We start from the raw sequence: 18,267 nt of genomic DNA, 5'->3' as shown, positions 1-18,267 counted from the left end.
TCCTGTAAAGTGCAAGCTCCACAAAGGCAGGGACTTTGGCTCTTGTTCACTATTATATCTAAAATAATGTTTAGGACATATAAGTCCTCAGTGCAAATTTGTGGATTGAATGGACCAGAGCTAAAGAGGAAAGGAACTCTTGTTTCTTAGGTATCTATTATGCTAGTTGCTGTGCTAAGTTGTTTATGTGTGTTACATAAACTAAGAGGTAAGTGATGTGCTTGGAGCCTTGCAGTTAGAAAGTGGAGAAGCCAGAATTGAAAGTCAGGGATATTTTGCTTCAAGTCATGACATCACAAGAAATGATTTTCAGTGTTCAATGTTTCCTGCTCCACCACCCTCTCCATGACCTCTTCCCAGGCATCTAAAGTTCCCAGTACACCAAGTTTGTGTTTGGCATCCCCTGTTGGCTTACATCTATCTGGGCACTACAGTTTTCAGAGAAACCAACTTGAAGATATTATATTCAACACAGTAAATACTCTATGTTGCTGGTGCTTCTCTGTATAAAATTTACTGAGTAAATTTCTCATAGATATTATAGCTTTATTTCAATTTGATGATGAATCCTATTGAGTTGCACAAATTTGCCATGAAAAGCCTACCAGAGAAAGAAATCCACCCATCTGCTGATGATTGAAACCTGATGCAATCAAAGATGATAGAAAGTTCAGATGACATGGGCCAAAAGATGAAGAAAGCATGGGGGTATCAACAAGACAGGAAATAACCCTGAAATAGTGTTGATTCTGACCACAGGGTAATCCACAAATTTGAGTTGGGGAAAATGTCAAATTTCTCATCTCTATCAGGACTTTTCATCTTCTTCAGGTTAGATCATATTGGATATAACAATTTCCATTTTGTCCCAGATTATAGAACTGTCAAACTTTAGTATATACCAGAATCATCTAGATAATTTATTAACAAAGGGGCACAGGGACCTAGTTTAATTAAAGAGATTCTGTGCCAAGCACAGAGTGAGGGCTTAATTGATGGTGACCATTAGCATTGTTATTTATTTCACTCTTCCCCAAAGGGCAGGTGTGGGCCTGACCCATTCATTCACAGATTGGCAAGAGAAAGAAAAAATATGCACACAACTTGGAATTTGAAAACCTGTGTTCAGACATCAGTGCTGCTAATTTCTAGGTATGTGACTTTGGATGAGTCACTTCATGTCTTTGAGCTTCAGTTTACTTGTCTGAAATCATCATAGTCAATAATGTTTATTTAGAAGGTCATTGTAAGAACTGGATAAAGGAATGCAGAAGAAAGAATCCAACAACAAAAGGGCAGGAGGCTGTGGTTTAAAATGTGGACTTTCTCTATTATGATTAAAACACTCATTTACTTCCAAATCCCAGCCCTGCCAGCCATCATTACCTCTGTAATTGTAGGCAAGTAAACCTCGCTAGCCTTGGTTTTCTCATATATGAAAGAGACAAAAACAATACTTTGTCTATATCAACTCTCAAACTTTACATGAACCCAGCTGCTATGAGCTCTATTTTATTGTAAGGGAACTGAGGCACAGAGGAGTTAAGTAACCCAACCCAGATTTACACAGATGCCAGTCTGGTTTGTGTCTCCAGGAACTCTGCTTCAGAGTCTCTACACCTTACTAGTGAGCCTGCTGCTCCCACGAGCACACAAGGCATGTTTAGGAAGGGCCCAGCACACGACAAATGCTCAGTAAATATTTCCCCAAATTTGAATAACTTACTTTCACATTACAGACTTCATCCTTCTATTTCGTTACACAGTCCACCGCACAGCTCAGACAGTCAGTGTTCAACCCTATTTAGCTATTGCCCGTGAACACAAAAGTGCACTTGGGCTGCATAAAAACTACAGACATGTTTATACAAGAAGGGAAACATTGTGTCACATTTGGTTTTTATTGCTTTCAGCACATTAGGCACATACTATCTGTTTATTAGGTAAAGGTGAAAGGTTACAGATCACCTTAGAATAAAAGTATAGATGAGTTGCTTGAGAAAGGGCTACATAGAAAATTGCTGTTATAAATGTACAGTAACCTAGAGCCTTTCGACTCTTGGAAGTAGCTTATGTGTGTGCTGACAATGACTGACATACTGGAAATGAAACCCGTCTTAACAGTACAGGATGTGGAAGTACACACCAAAATTACTCAAAGAGAGGAAAGGAAGTCAGATGTCAACTAGAGTTAAGGGCAATTATTATTTATTTTGGAGGAGCTTTCCAGTGAGTTGGGGGAACACAACCCAGGCTGAGGGTGTGGGGTCTTATTGAAATCATGAATCAGAACAAATTGGGAGATACATAGTCTGATGATAAGACAGAGTATGAGGACTCGGGACATATGTTCCTTGCAGCCATAGAATTCATGATGAGGGACCTGCAAAATGGACATTCAAGTTCCTGAGGACAAAGGCTGATCCAAACAAAATGATTCCGTTCAAGTTTGTTGTATTTCTTTTAACTACTTCCCAATCATTACCCACAATTTGACTTGAAATACTTTTAAAAGAAATGTACCCCAGTACAATGCATCATTTATGAAATTATGCATTCCATTTATAGAATTACTATTAATGCAAACTCATAGTTTTACCAACATAATTTAGATATTTCTGCTTCCATATTGCAATGATTGCATTATCCTCCCATGGCCAAGTGGAGTGGTAAGCACATTCGTTTAATAATAAAATAGACAGTAAATAAATCAACACCCTTAATGAATGCTAAATTGAGCACAGAATTTATGCCACTATAAGGAAATCTCCACAGAACAATATTCACTTTAATGCTTTCTTTTTCCTCTACTAAAATCCTACAGTGTATCAAAATGAAGAAAGCACCTTCAATGTGAATTATGTAGGAATGGACACGATGACAATTCTGTTTTTCAGAGTAGGGTTACAGAGCCACTTCTGCTTGCCCCCGTGAGTGTCGGTGTCAGCCTCACACTCCTCTTGAGTATGGATCTATAGCTATGAAGGAGCATAATTGGCAAGGAAGGGCTTTTCAAAACTAACCCTTCCCAAGCAAAGCCGATTCTGACGACTTTCGCTTTCCCTCTCTTGTTCAGCAGAAGCAACCCCCAGAGGAGTTGTGTTATTGACTAAGCCCCAGTAGGCAAACACCCCTGAACATCATAAAAAAAAAAAAAACAGAGAGAGAGAGAGAAACACCAACATGAGCCAAAAGACGCCTTTCTAAGGAAAAAAAGCCTGAAGACGTTTACTTCAATGGAGAGAGGGCTGTTTACTTACATTGCTCCCAAGACCTTCCAACAGCTGGAGTCTTTGAACTCTAGTGTGCGCAGATGTGGAGCTTTTGCTCAAAATCCCCTTCCCTTTGGCAGCAAGGATTATTCATAACTCTTTGGGGCTTCAGACTGATAAGTAATTTCCTGATTCGCTTTCAAAAGCGTTCTCCCAGGCTTTGAGCGGTGGCAGAGAGAGGGAGCGGGCAAGGACCCCGGCGTGCAATGACGCTGTGGCCTACACAGATCTCCTGATTGTTTGATCGAGCCCGAAAGAAGACGTCGACATTACAAACAAAAATAAATATCCTTCTTTATCTGTTGGCTCGCTCCCCAAATCATATTTGGGAAATAGCACAGTGAGTCTGGACAATAATTTTTCTAAAATGTAATATTAGCTGAACACCTTCTCATTTTTGTGCTGGGAGAAATCAGGGCACCTCTGACTGGTCTTCAAAGACCAGCTGTTGCAATTTCTTTCTTATCAGCTGCTTTACAGGATGTTCTTAGAGACCAAGCAGCCCAGCCCCTTCGGTTGACAGTCGAAAGAAACGATGCCCAGGGCTTACAAGACTTGACCAGCATCACACAGCTAGTTAGTGGAAGGACGGGAACCTAAGAGCCGACTGTCAAGCCAGTGCTGTGTTCACTGTAGGGAGGTGGAGGCAGATGCAAGGGCTGGAGATCTGACTCTCAATCTTTTAAGATACCTGTCACTGGACATGGCCCTTAATGTTTCTGAGTCTTGGTTTTCACAGCTGCAGAATGAAAATCATAATAGTAACCCTTGCTTGGTCATACAATGTGGTAATCTCTCTGAAAGCATTTTGTCCAGGATGAAAGCAATTGTATCCTAAGATGAAATTTTGTTGACACAGCCCCATTTACATGCTTCTCTTCTCCTTTCCATTCTCATTTTCCATTCGGTGTTATTTTCTGACTGAAAGAAACCATTGAGTGACTTTTGGATGGAGAAGGAGGAGTATAGTGGCCAGGAAATGAGATAGAACATGGAGAAAATTTTACCTTGGAAATCCAGGTCAAGATTACATGAAAGGGTATACAGCATATACAGCATATCTTAACATGTGCCTCAGAAGGAACACTAGATCTAGAAATAGAAAATCAAGCCTTGGCCACTGCCTGGAACACTTAACAGCCAAGGGAGCCCTGTGGAGTCATTTAAACATTCCAAAACACAGTTGACTCACTGGGTATGTGATCCCTGTCCCATTGCACTTACCTCATTTTGTTATGGTTAGAATCAAATGAGGTGTTTATCAAGATAGTGCTTTGCAATGTTTTAGGCTTTGAAACTATAAAGTAGTTGCCATGGTTTGAATATACGTGTTTCCCCACAAATTCATACATTGGAACCTAAGATCCAATGTGATAATATTAAGAGGTGGAGCCTTTAGGAGGTCCTTAGGTCACAATGGCAGGGCTCTCGTGAATGGGATTCATGACCTTGTACAAGGGCTGGAAGGAGATAGCTAAGCCCTTTTTGCCCTCTACCCTTCTGTCATGTGTGGACATAGCATTTGTCCCTCTGGAGGACTTAGCAACAAGGTGCCATCTTGGAAGCAGAGACAGAGCCCTCACCAGGCCTTAAACCTGTTGGCACCTTGATCTTGGATATCCCAGCCTCCAGAACTGTCAGAAATAAATTTCTGTTGTTTATAAATTACTTAGTCTGTGGTATTTTGTTATAGCAGTACTAATGGGCTGAGATAGTGGTATTTTCCAGCGGGATGTGCAACTACCATTGCCCATTTCATCTGTGTCATTGGCTGACACCACTAGGTGCCAGGGCTCCTGGGTTCTGCCTTGACTTTTTTTCCCCCTTTTCCTTTTAGGAGTGTATTTCATCTTTTTTCCCTTGTTATCCACCTCTTGGTACTTGTCTCCCATGCTTGCTGCTATTGGTTTTCTTTCTTAGGACTCAAATCGTCCTTCCATTTTTCATGTAATGGTAAGAATGAAGAACAAAGAGAAAATATTTTGTTCAGTCACACAGAAAGGCATCCACGGTATCTTGACACAAATGGGAATGTCTTTATTTTTGAAGTAGCCATGAACAAAGATCAAATGAATGAAGATCAGCACCCCCTCGAAAATGATCAAGTCATAAGTCCAACTCATATTTTATGGTTCCATTCACGTCTCTTACCCTTTTATTAATTTATTATTTGAATGTTATTTCAGTTAAGATTTGCACTCTATCATCTGTAAGAAGAATTTTCTAGTAGAGTCTTGCTTAGGCTGCCATAACAAAATACCATAGACTGGGTGGCATAAACAACAGAAATGTATTTTCTCACAGTTCTGGAGTCTGGAAGTCTGAGATCTGGGTGCCAGCGTGGTTGGATTCTGGTGAGGCTTCTCTTCTTGACTTGCAGATGGCTGCCTCCCTTCTGTGTCCTCATATGGTGGGCAGAGGGAGATCTTTCTCTTCCTTTTCTTAAGAGACCATAGTCCTATTGGATTATGGACCCATCCTATGACCTCATTTAAGTTGGATTAGCTATGAATGCCTCTATCTCCTGATAAAGCCGTAATAGGGGTTAAAGCTTCAACACATGAATTTTGGGGTGACACAATTCAGTCCATAGCAAGCCTGCGGGAAGTAAAAGAAGGGAACGAATACTTATTGAGCCTTTTTTTTCCCTCACTGAATTGTCAAAACAACATTGATATCTTGGTAGTGACTTTTCTAAGGTCACAAAGCTAGTAAGCAGCAGTGACCAAATGTAAACCATGACGACAAGAACCCTGCTCCCCTCATGACACATTCTGCCTCCACCTCCTCTTTTCTCTGAGATTCTGAGCTGTGACCCTTTCCTTTCCTTTCCCACTCTTTCCTATTGAGTTGCCTGGAGGCAAGACATTGTTACCCAGAGCACCATGAGAAGGAAGCCATGGGGATTCCCTCCATGTGCCCACTGAGCTTAGATTGACAGCTGTAGAGAGTTTGCCTGGAATGTTCTCTTCCTGCATCCCTCCCAGCCCCCTTCATGTTAATAAGTCCCTTCATTAGTTCAAACTGAACTCACATGCTTCTTCCCCGGGATGTTTTCTTTAATCTGACCCTCCCCACCCTTGCTCTTCCTCACTATATTCTCTTATACTGTCCTACACTTCCCCTTTATAATCTTTTCTCCTTTCATAAGATGTCATAAATGTCATTTTATTATTGTAGTGGTTATAGCAATAGGTATATATTTCTAAGATAATGTGCATAATGGTTGTCTCCCTCACCAGTCTGTAAGCTCCCTGAAGCCAGGGATGCTTTGCTCACTAAGATATGTCCAGCCATTAGGACACTAACATGAAAAGCTACAGAGGAGCAAGAGAGGATTAGACAGGGGCAAGCCGGGGAAAATAAATAGTAGAAGAAAGGCCCTTCAAAATTCCCCTGCAGCAGTATGACTAGCAAGCATACGCCCAAGAACAGTCTAATGAGGCCCGTTTATTAAGCCCTCTGTGTACCACCAAATGCATTCTTCCACTGTCTGTTTTGCTAGGTTTGGCTAATCAAGAATGAGGTTGTTAATGTGGAGAGAGGCAGCTTGAGGAGCGGATCTTGGGTCGCATCTGCTGTCTGCTGGTCAATGCCTGGGTTCCTGCAAGGGCAGCACAGCCTGGCCCTCTGCAGGATGGGGCTGCCTGTTCATACCCCAACAGCCTCAGTCTGTTCCTAGAAAGAGCTGACGGGACAGGGCGTGAAGACGTGTAGGAACCAGGAGGAATTCCTACCAGGGAAAGACATTTTCAGTTGAAGGAACCACATGTGCAAAGAAACGGAATGACAGCATGTTGTGTTTAGGGAACCTCAAGAAGCCTAGTTTTGTTGGTGATTTACAAGGAAATGTGATAGTAGAAATGAAAGTATCAGATAAATCTTAAGTGTTTCCATTATTATCTATTTCTCAAAATTGTTTGGAGGGCCAATGAGAGAGTACATGTGGAATTGCTTTATAAACTGGAAAAAAATCCTATGAAAATATTTTTATTACAAATTCTTTTGGATGAAGATAACTAGAATATTAGGCTAAGAAACCATGCTGGGAAATGGAACTATTTATAAATTTATTTATAAACCTAAAGTTTTGATTAATTTCCTTCTTATAATCTCCTTTCAAAGGCTAGAATGTAAGTTTATAGTATCTGTTGAATATGAGTGAGTTGGGATGTATGTTTTCAACTCAGCACCATCCCTGGCCCTTTCCACTCTCTCTGTCTCTGAGGGAACAGAGACTGGAAGCCTGGAACTACATTTCCCAGAATCACTTGTAGGCAGAGTTCCTAATTACAGCCAGCCAAGGAGGGCACACACAGGGTTGTGAAAGATACAAAATAATTAGAGGACATTATTCTTTGGTGTCAGTTACAGAGTGGAAACAGCCAGCTGATGTATGGTTTGCAGGAACTTCCGGGTGAGATCCTAGAATCTCACACTTTCCTATGGCTTCCCAGCAAGCTTGTTCTTTTCGGTTTATAGCCAAACAGAATGCTTTTTTTCGCCAGTTGTTGGTCCCATGAACCCCTTTTAAACAATTATTTTTTATTTAGAAATATTTATAGACTCATAAGAAGTTGCAAAAAAATTTACAAAAATACCCTAGCCTCTTCAAACGGTGACATCTTATATCACTGTAATAATCATAGAATAAAAAAAATCGACATGAGTACAATAGTATTAGGCAGACTACAGACCTTCTTCAGTTTTTACCAGTTTTTATGTAGATTCACTTGTGTGTTGCATAGTTCAGTATAGTTGAATACAATATGATCTCATGTATAGATTCTTTACAGTTCTTTCAATGGCTCTTTAAGACTTTAATTTCTTGTCTTAAATCTCTACCTGATGCTGTTTTCGTAACTGAATGCTGACTGAGGTGGTTAATACTTTCTTGGTGTTATCTCACATTTGAAGCCTTGCAGTCAAATTTTGGTGCTTACCTTCCATTATGTTCATTAATGTATTCAACTAAAATATCACTGACAGATACAACTTCACAGGCCTTCTTTCCCATTGTTTTCATCACAGGATTACAAAGGCATTCCCAGTGTATCATTACGTTATATGTAAGTTACCACAAAAGATTTTTAGCTATTCGTTGGGCTGTTAATTGCTCAGTTTTCAAAGTCATTCTTACTGTAGTAGATTAAAAATGCAAAACTTTCTAAATCATTCTTAAATAATGGTAAAATAATTTATATATGATAAGGCAGGAAACAAACAATAACAGATGTAGCTGATGGATAGGAGGAGGCTAAGCTATCATTCTTGAAGATAATAAAACTATACACCTAAACAATGCAGCAAATTTAACAAGGGCCATTAGAAATAATATATGTTTAACACAGTTTATAGATACAAAAATACATACATGAAAGTAGCCTTCCTATATATCAAAATAATCAGAAAATAGAATGTTTAAAAACCCTCTAAAATCTAAAATGACGCTGGTTTCCCTGCAGAGGAAGGAGAGACTTGCCTCTCCCTAATTCTGGGCTGTTTTCTCACTTGAGCCTTAATCAGCACAACTTGTGTGCAGAGACTCTCAAAATTTTGCTGAAATATTTTGTTTATTTCCCTTCTCATCCTTACCTCTGACTCACTAACCACAAGCGATCAAAATCTGGTCTGAAGAAGCCGAGGGAAATGAACACCATGACATGTTCTTTGTCCCTTCCTAATTAAGACATATTTCCTCTCTAAATATCCTAGCCTGCAGAGATGGTCCCTGGCTGTAACTTATTTTTTTTCTTTTTTACATCATTTTCTCCAAGACAGTGTAACAACTTAAAACCACATATTTCAGAAAATGATCTTCACTTTACATTCACCATTTGGTTGGCTTTCCAAGAATAAATGAACCATCTGCCCTAAAGAACTATGCAAGTCTTTGCTACTTGCAACCAGTGAGACTAACAAGTTTCCTGGCTAACCATCCCATTACTGGGTATATACCCAAAGGATTATAAGTCATGCTGCTTTAAAGACACATGCACACGTATGTTTATTGCGGCACTATTCACAATAGCAAAGACTTGGAACCTACCCAAATGCCCATCAATTATAGAATGGATTAAGAAAATGTGGCACATATACACCATGGAATACTATGCAGCCATAAAAAGGGATGAGTTCATGTCCTTTGTAGGGACATGGATGAAGCTGGAAACCATCATTCTCAGCAAACTGTCGCAAGGACAGAAAACCAAACACTGCATGTTCTCACTCATAGGTGGGAATTGAACAATGAGAACACTTGGACACAGGGAAGGGAACATCACACACTGGGGCCTGTCATGGGGTTGGGGGAGTGGGGAGGGATAGCATTAGGATATATACCTAATGTAAATGACGAGTTAATGGGTGCAGCACACCAACATGGCACATGTATATATATGTAACAAACCTGCACGTTGTGCACATGTACCCTAGAACTTAAAGTATAATAAAAAAAATGGTTAAAATAAAATAAAAAGAAAAAAGCATGGTGAAAGAGTCGGGGGTGTGGACAACTGATACATGCAACCACACGGGTGACTCTTAAAATCATTACGATAGATTTTAAAAGCCAGACACAAAGAGTCTATATTGCGTGATACTACTTGTAAAAGTCTAGAAAATGCAACTAAGTCCACAGTGACAAAAAAGCAGATCAGTCAGATAAGTGGTTGCATGAGGCCAGGGACAGAAAGAGAGAAAAACTTCAAAAGGATAGAAAGAAACTTTCAGGGGTAAATGGAAATATTCTGTTTCTTAAATTTTGGCAGTGACTTCATGGGTGTGTACAAAAAGCTAATTGAACACTTTAAATAAATTGAATTGTGCACTATAAATGGATGCCTTTTACTGTATGTAAATTATGCCTCAATAACGTTGATTACAAAATCGTAGTTAGTAAATTAGGAATGTTTGCATGTGAAAAAAAAAATAAAAACAAGTTTCCTGGCTAACATTTGCTAGGTGCTAGCAAAGTTCATTGATTCTTCTGGACATTATCCTAATTAATCTTTACCACTTTATGGGTAGAAAATTAAAGTCACTTAAACCAAATCTCAAGGCTACCAAAAGGTAGAACCAAGATAAGGGCCATGTGGTGAAGCTCCAAGTCCTTTCTCTGCTTCTCTTGTAGGTGACAATAATTTTCTTTCCCACAGGGTTTCAAGTACAGGATCTGGGGATCAGCCTGGTCCCTCTGACATTGATACACATACATCCTAGTGAGCTGCATCGGCTGCATCAACTCAGTATGTCTAATTTAAAAAGTCAACTTGTGGAAAATGCCAGATAAATAAATGGTGCTGGTAGTACTGGGTAATGATGAAAATTGTATAAGTGATATATGAATGCTGAAAATGTAGTGGAAGTCCCAAGTATATGACCGCCACTTGGTGGAAACCTTGTCATGAGAGAGTATTTGGATTTGCTTCCTAAGTGGAGTTAATTCTTTAGAACTTTAGCACCTAATAAAGGCAACAAAATTCATATCACTCTCAAAAGTATAATTTAGAAGACTCTATTTTCCCGAATAATAGTTCTCCTTTGAAGACGACTGGAAATTGCCTTCTTTCTAATTTTAAGATTTGGATTGAAAACATTCAAATGCAGGCCTAGCTTCAAAGCATAGTTTGAAACTAAGAAGCACTTCCTGATTTATATTGCTTCATTAATTGATTCAAAAGAAGAAAGAAGTTCCAAATCTCAGCAATTTTCATTATGGATAAATAGATGCATCCCCTATGTAAATGGTTGAACCAAAATGTCCCTCAAAAGAACCTAGTCTCAAGCCCTTTGAATTTCCAATCTCTTAGTTTCACAATCATCACTATATTTTCCCCCCAATTTTTCCATTCCTCATGTGCATCAGCATGACCCTGCTGTCTCAGCCAGCCCGCAGGAATCACACATGCACTTCCTGTCTTAATCAACAATGAAGCTCTCACTTAGTTGGTAGATCATTCAGGATAAGGACATTTACTGAGGCTTGCTTGTTTTAGTCCGGGAATACATAGCAGCTCCTTTGGAGACTGCAGACAACATCTAAGTCCCATGTTATTTGAAAGGTAAATATGTAGCCACAAAAGAAAATTTAAAAAAGAGAAGAAAATAAAACAGAGAAGGGAGACAGATTGGAAGGAAAAAAAGGAGGAAGGAGAGGAAGGGAAAAAAGTGAGGAAAAAGAAAAAGAGAGAAAGACACAGTGAAAGAAAAAGAAAAGGCAGAGGAGGGAGACAAAGCAAAGGGCTAGATGCTGTAACTGCAAGTAACACAGACTTGGGCTGTGCATTTTTTCCAGGGGACTATCCGCAGTTTTTCATGTGCCATACCATTCCATTCTTCCATGATGCAGCAACAGTAAACTAACTTAACATGCCCTCAACTGTAGCTAAGGTTTACACTTACAAGTGCCATTTTTGGATAGGGTGACCAGCTATCCTAATTTTCCTGGGACTGAGGGGGTTCCAGAGATGTGAAGCTTTCAGTTTTAAAACTGGGATAGTTCAGTCTAAAACTGAGGAGTTCTCCATGGCATGGGATTTTCAGTGCTAAAACCAGAAAAGTCTCAGGCAAATCAGGAAAAGCTGTTCATCTTATCTTTGAGTGAGACAGTAAATTGTGTCTCTTACATCCTTTGAGGATTGCATAGGAAACTCTCCAGCTGTTAACCCATCTTCCATGTGCTGGGATCTGTGTTACGTTGTGTACACTGTAGTGGACATCTTTTTATTCTGCTTGCTCGGCACCCCAGTAATCTTTGGGTACTGCCTTTCCTATTTTATGTAGTTCTATTTGGGCTGTCTGCACAGTGTCCTTTACTCCTGCTGCCTCCCCTGAGGTGATAGGTCCACCAGGGTAGGCTAAGCAAAACAGGCCATCTCTGACACCTCTGGCAACAGTGATTAGTTGAGGGTTGAGTATGGAATGCAAGGAATACAGCCCTCGGGAGGGAGGAGTCCCTTTTGCTCTTAGTGAAGCCTATCATTGGTCATCTTCTCCACCATGTATGACAAAGTCAACAGATACAGAAGGAAGTCAGAGGGAGAAAGAGAGAGAGAAAAAAATACTTGAAGCATCTTTTGAGCCCCTGGATCCCACACACATGAAGCTAACACCATTCCTAGATTGCCCAGTTTCATGAGCTCATGCATTCCCTCTTTTCTTAAGCTGGTTTGAGATGGGTTTTTCTCATGTGCAACAAAAAGAGTTGTGACTAACAGACATACATGAGCTCTGTTATTCTGGAGTCAGTCCCGAGAGACGGGTCTAAGTTGAACCACGTGAAATCACCAATATTCAACTTCTTTTGATGGCAAATGTGGAAATGTCATTTGAAACATTTTAGATATTATTATCTCTATTGCACAGATGAGGAAAACAATTAGTGGTGAGAAATAATATGCTCAAGGCTGCACATTTGTTAGACAGCAGACCCGGGAATCAAATCCAGGTCTTCTTGATTCTAAGGTACACAAGTATATTTCCAGTAGTTTATGCTGCCTGAAAAAAAAAAAGAGATCTCTTAAGAGCTTTCCCTTGCTATTTGACAAAGGCCTTGAAATATACTAGATTTTAATTCATACGTTTATGTATGAACATATATATGGTGCCAAACACCTGCTCGTTTGCTTGTAAAATCCCCATTTCACTGGATGTTTCATGAAGAGAAGTCAGACACACGAGTGTGCAAAGCAAGAGGAAAAACCCCGCTCAACCCTGGTGTGTATTTTCATTTCACGTGGGATGAAGCCCCAGGTGATGATATGTCAGCTTTTCAAAAGTACTCCAGTTTTGGTTTTCACTGACAATCAAGAGGTGCTATTCTTGCCTCACAAAAAAAGAGATTATTTACCCATTCTACTCTCTGTTCAGAGAGACCATTCCCATACCTCAAACCCAACGTATTTATAACACAGCTGTGACAATGAGAGAAGTATTCTGGGTACTTTGAATTGTCATGATCATCCCATGTGCTTGCCCACTGATGCAATGGGATGATGCTTGCCCAGGAAATATATTTTTTCTCCATGGTGGTGTTCCATACATGTTTTAAAAATCACAGAGCATGTACACAATATGGAAAGTTTATGTGTAATTTCTTTAGTATTTATTATATGTGAAGTTATTACAATTCAGGATTGTCTGTTCATTTTAACTAATGCTAGAGAAACGTGTCTTATTAGAGCATGGATAATATTCTATGGCAAATGTTTTTGGCATTATCTGCTGAGTATCTCTCTTCCATAAATTTCCTTCCCCCATCTACATGGTGGCAGGCTGTAGTCATCAGCTAATGCTGCTATTAATGCTGCTGCATAATAAACACCTCCCAGATCTCAGTGGCTTATAACAACAAACATTTATTTTTTTCTCACTCATTAGAGCTATGAAACTTGCCCAAGATCACACAGCTGGTAAATGATGAAGCTGAGATTCATTCATTCAACAGACATCATTGAGCTCCTCCTAAGTGCCAAGTACAATGAAGAGGCTGATAAATCACCAAGCCAAAGACTATTTATGTCTTAGCTGATGATGTTAAAAGTGAAAACAATGTCATTACAGCTCTAGAGAGTCAACCAAAAAGATAGAAGAACATGACACAGAAAAGGTTTGACAGGATCTGACAAGTCAGGGGTGTGATGGTTTAGAGAATACAGATAACACTGGCCAGAATGGTAGCCATAGTGGGATCATAACAAGATTAATTAGACAATGCTAATATAAAGGCATTCCAAGTGGAAGCTGACATTGCATTTCTAATTTCGAGAGAGGAGAGAAAGGGAAGAAAACATTTGAAGCCATTTTTTGAGTGTCTGCTCTGAACAGGGTATCATCACATGAGGAAAACCCTCATAGCAATGCTCAGAGACAAGGGCATCTCATTTCACATTTTACATCTTTCTGGATATCACTTTCTATATGTCTGATGCAAAGATAGTGACATTTCTATCTTCATATTGTCTTAGTTTGTGCCTAACACATTTCAGGCTCTCAAAAAATGGTAATTTTCTTACAAGATTCTGTTAGTTACTTTCCAATGTTCATTTTGCCATTATTTCTTGTTAACAGAAGCCTCATTTGTCTGGGGAGGCAATGTGGCCAGGTAAATGCCCACCTTCCTGGGAGCCTTTGTGGCTAGTGAAGGCTGTGACCTACCGAGTTGGGACAATAATAAGTAAGCAGAGGTTGATGGAGGAGGTTGCTGGGAAAGCTTCCTAGAAGAGAAAGGCTCAGGTGGTTTCACACGTTCAGATTTTGTTCTGTGTAGTTTGCTATTGATCCAGAATGCAGTCATGGCATTGAGGTAGAGTAGATGTCTTGTGATTACAATAGGGATTGCTGCATACCATACATACCAGGATGGAGTAACAGAAAGGTAGAATAAACCTAGGTCTCTTATGACCACAAAGTTTTCGTTCTACTTGAATAAAAATAACAATTAAACGTGTCTTTAAAAAAAAAAAAAGACCAACCATCCAACACACAATCATTGTAGCCTACAAAAACAGCTCCACCTGGCTGAAAGACTAAGCTCAGTGTGATCTTCCCAACCATGGTAACACCACACAAAGCAGAAAAATCAAAGCTTAAAATAAAAAAATACCATCAAGGGAAGACATGTAACCAAATAATTAATGAGGTATATTTTAAGATTTTCATTATTTAATCCTATCATGTTATCAATGAAGTTTGGGAGAAAAAAAAGTACAAAATTTCAAGGCAGGGAACCCAGGTTCAAATTCTCACTGAACCTTTTATCAGCTGAGTGAATTTGGGCCAGTCTTTTTATCCTTCCAGGTTTGAGTTTTCCATGCTGCAAAATCATAATGATAATGATGATGATACTTACTTATAGTATTGATGTAGAGCATACTCAAGGGAATGTATGTGAAAGCACTTTGTAAATAATAAACTATTAGGCAAGCTTTTGTTACTACTGAAAAGCTGGTCAAGTGTGAAATAGCCAAGCTTGCCCAGTTACCATCTGGCACCAACGTGTGGTGTAGAGGCATGAAACTGAAATGCTGAAGGATATATGGGCTGTAAACGCTCTGTCAAAGGTTAGCAATGAGTCTTTCATGTCATAATCATGTTTCTTACAAACAGAGGTGCCAGCCATTAATGGGGGAAGAGGAAGAAGGAAGAAAACTATAATTTTTTTTTATCACTTATTGTAAGCCCTTTGGTGTTTTACGTATATGATCTTCTTTAATTAATTGCAGACACAAAGCTACACAAATGCTCTGAAGAACTTTTACATTTTGTAAGTGGAGTTATGCTGCAGGTCAAGTTGCCTATGACTAACGCACAAGTATCAAGAATGCTGACTTAGGTAGGAAAAGTAGGGGACGGGCCAGACTTAGGGGAGGGGTCTGAGATCTGAAGTTAGCTGATTAGTCCCCCACAGAAAGATGAATCTTACTAATCAAAAGTTGAAGACTTACACTTGTCTATATAGAGGGAAAGAGGGAAGGGAATTTCTCAGCCATTGAGGACCTCCCAGGTCAGCTCTTTATACATCGCCTCTTAGGAAATAAGAGTGTAGACATTTTGCTGTGTGGCTGGCACTGTGCTAAACACTTTAAATTATTAACTCATTAATTTTTGCAACAGCCATTCGAAGTGTAGGTATTATGTTTACCCCCATTTCAGAGAAAACTGGGGAATAGTGAGCTTAATTGACTTGCCCAAATCCACCCAGTTGGATTGGAACCCAGTCGGCCTGGCTTCTGTGCCCTGCAGTTCACCATGATGCTCTTTTGCCCCTCAAGGGGAGGAATGCAGCAGAACATATGTCAGACAGCTGGGCTGTGGATTTTGAGAACTCAGCTTCTTAAGAAACTCAGAAGAGTTAATGTGTTTTCTTGGTGGAAGAAGGCTGAAGAGCCTCCCAAAGATCCTTTTGGCTTTTCAAGGAATTAAATGTAACCGTCTACTCATACATAGCAATGCCTCTCCTTAGTCTAATATGAGATTTAGGGATTTGGGAAGACATCTGGAATTTATTTATGCCATTTGGGTTTTGAAATTCAATATTAAATTCTTAGAACGAAAGAAACCAGAGTAGACCATATTAACGAAATCTGACTACACAGGGCATGTGTTTGCAAACTGGGCTTGAATGTCTGGCTGAAATATTGCTCTGAATACACTATGTCATTCCTCTCAAGAGGCAAAAACAGCTTTCTGGAATCATTTGGACCTTCTGTATATATGGTAATGGCAGAGAGTGTATTTCAGGGTTTTTCTTTCCCCAGATAATGTTGAAAGCAATGTAAGCGATTAATGTGTCTATGCTGAGATTATGGCACAAAGATAATTAGAAAAATATCACCTTGACAGATTCAGTTTTTCATTCTGAGCCTGGGGAGATAGTATGGGCTTCAGAGCAACTGTTTCTTTTTTTTAATCATTCCATTAGTTGTGTAATTTTGAATAATCTCCCCAAGCCAGTTTCTTAACCTATAGGATGTTCCAAGCAGAAGATGGAAAACAGGGGTATAAATTTGGGAAGTTTTAGGTGGTTCATGATGGTCAAAGTGGAAAGTGCTTCTGAAGAATATTAGAAGATGAAACCCAAGAGGTAAGCTTTGTGAAGTCTGGCGTCCCAAGCAGGGGTGTGGACTTTATCTTTAAATTACCAAAAAGTTGTTTTAACTTTAATCCTTTTAAATACTAAATAGAATTGCTTTTCCTTATTAGAAATATAGTAGCTTATCATAGAAGACAATAGATAAGGAAGAGAAAATCCTTAAATTCAATCAATTGTACAGAGGTTACTATGGTGTCCTCTTATAGGTGTTAGATATAAACCTACCTAACATGACTTGACTGGAGACCAGCTAAGGTGAGTTTAAGTACAGATGCTATTTCTGGTAGGTAAGTGTGTGAATGACTTTTAGAAAAAGTCCTCGTTGTTTGAAGATTCTATAATTGCAAATTCATCTACTTGCTAAAATCTATTTGCAAGCCCCCAATCAAACCTCACAGTGCTTTCTTGGTTCTTTGTGGATGGATATGCACATCTCAGGTCAAAGACGACATTGTTCTACCTTCTCCTTTCAGCTCTCACACTGTAAACAAGTGTCCTTTTTGGCAGTATATTTAGTGCTGTTTCTTGCATTTTTGTACTTTTTGTTGGTGATTTTGCTATTTAAAATGTCCTCCAAGCATAGAAATGCTGACTAGTGTTTCTAAGTGCAAGAAAGCTATGATGTGCTTTATGAAGAAAATACATGTGTTAGATAAGCTCTGTTCAGGCATGAGTTACAGCGATGTTGGCCATGAATTCAATGTTAATGAATCAGCAATATATATAAAAAGGAAGATGTTCTTAAACGTAAGCATACGTAAAACAAGGTTATGTAATGATCAGTTGCCAAAAATATGACCAGGGGCTCTCATGAACCTAACTCTTTATTTCCCTAGGAGCAATGGTTCAAATTCACGATGACTTTCTAGAACATAACAGCTGTGAATAGTGAGAATTAGCTGTATGTATTTTTAAAAGATTGATGGGTTAGTTCTACCCATAGAACCCAACTCTTAAACACCTGGTCTCCCAACCTAATCCCAAAGCCCTGGCTACTCAGAGGATGGCTGTCTGTCTAAGTGGTAGCCTTTGAAGGCCTTTTATGTGGATAGAACATTGCTGTTACACCTGCCAGACCCTTGATGGATGAAGCCAAATCCAAGAATATTGCAAGCCATAGACAGCAGGGATGATGCCACCACTCAGGTCTAACTCTGCCTAGACAGGGTGAGGGACTGTAACTGTGCCCTTCCTTTCTGTCTAGAAAGTCTCCTCTTTTCCTTACCATGTCTAGGAAGGGTGGGAGTAGGTACTGGGGCTTGCTTGTGTTTATCACACACTGTGAAGATGTGTCTCTGGGCGAAGGGCCATGCTTCAGAAGGGAAAGGAGCCTGCTTGAGCTGTATTCCTGGAACTGGAAATCAGACTCACTCCTGAAAATCTGGGGGTAGACTGGTCATC

General features: G+C 39.6%; 1 protein-coding gene across 2 annotated transcripts in view; it reads right to left on the bottom strand.

The window, feature by feature from the left end:
- Nucleotides 1-18,267, bottom strand: part of C1QTNF7 (C1q and TNF related 7) — a 106,479-nt gene that overhangs the window by 68,087 nt on the left and 20,125 nt on the right. Inside the window, exon 1 of one of the 2 annotated variants that reach the window (XM_004038455.5) lies at nucleotides 3,261-3,525. The exons of the other annotated variant lie outside the window; for it this stretch is intronic. The gene's annotated coding sequence lies outside the window, so the exon portion shown is untranslated. Of the gene's footprint in view, nucleotides 1-3,260; nucleotides 3,526-18,267 lie in introns of those variants that run through there. 2 annotated transcript variants of the gene reach the window in all.

The sequence above is a fragment of the Gorilla gorilla genome, chromosome 3 (genome assembly GCF_029281585.2).
Source record: "Gorilla gorilla gorilla isolate KB3781 chromosome 3, NHGRI_mGorGor1-v2.1_pri, whole genome shotgun sequence".
NCBI lineage: Eukaryota > Metazoa > Chordata > Mammalia > Primates > Hominidae > Gorilla > Gorilla gorilla.
The sequence above is the reverse complement of the archived record's forward strand: the minus strand, read 5'-3'. Positions and strand labels throughout refer to the sequence as shown.